We start from the raw sequence: 742 nt of genomic DNA on the forward strand, positions 1-742 counted from the left end.
TTGTGTTGAAAGTAAAGCAGTGGGCGTTTGGAAAGGAGTGGGTGTGTCGAAAGCCCTCTGCTATAGGTTTCTTACCACGCAAATGCCATACATTGAGCTACCATACTGCAACTACCATACATTGAGCTAGTAATGGCTGGAATGGAATTGATACCATTCCATTTATTCTGCTCCAGCCATTACCAATGAAGGTGCCACAACCCCATGTGGCCCAAACGTAGATGTTCAGATGAGCATGATGCCTCTGCAAAAAAACACTCACTGCGACTGACAAGTAGTCTAACAAATGCATGCACATAGCTCTTAAATTGTGTATTGGACTTGGGTTCAAGGACAGAGCATGAAAACAGCCAGAACAGGTATAAGCGGCTTTAAGCACCTGGATTTGGAATGACGGACTTGATAAGCCTCATCAGTTTAACTGAAAATAACTAGGCTTCGGAGAGACACAGCAGAGTGCATAGCCTTTCGATAGTGCGGTGTCAAAGTGACTCGATTTTAAATAATACACAACGGGATTCAATCTAACGCTTCTGGGTGGACTAGCAGTTTGATTCATTTCGGTGATATCTACCTCTTTTTGTCAACTGGAACCCAGCATAAAGAGAGCGCGCGAAAGCTTCTGGTTGGAAAGCATAGGCTAATGCCGCTCTGTGGTTCTGTCCAGCGCGCACAGGACTGAAAAGACAGACGCGCATGATTCAGGACATCAAGGCGTCTCAACAGTTTTCGGGAATGAAAA

This window comes from Oncorhynchus masou, chromosome 15 (assembly GCF_036934945.1).
Source record: "Oncorhynchus masou masou isolate Uvic2021 chromosome 15, UVic_Omas_1.1, whole genome shotgun sequence".
Lineage (NCBI taxonomy): Eukaryota > Metazoa > Chordata > Actinopteri > Salmoniformes > Salmonidae > Oncorhynchus > Oncorhynchus masou.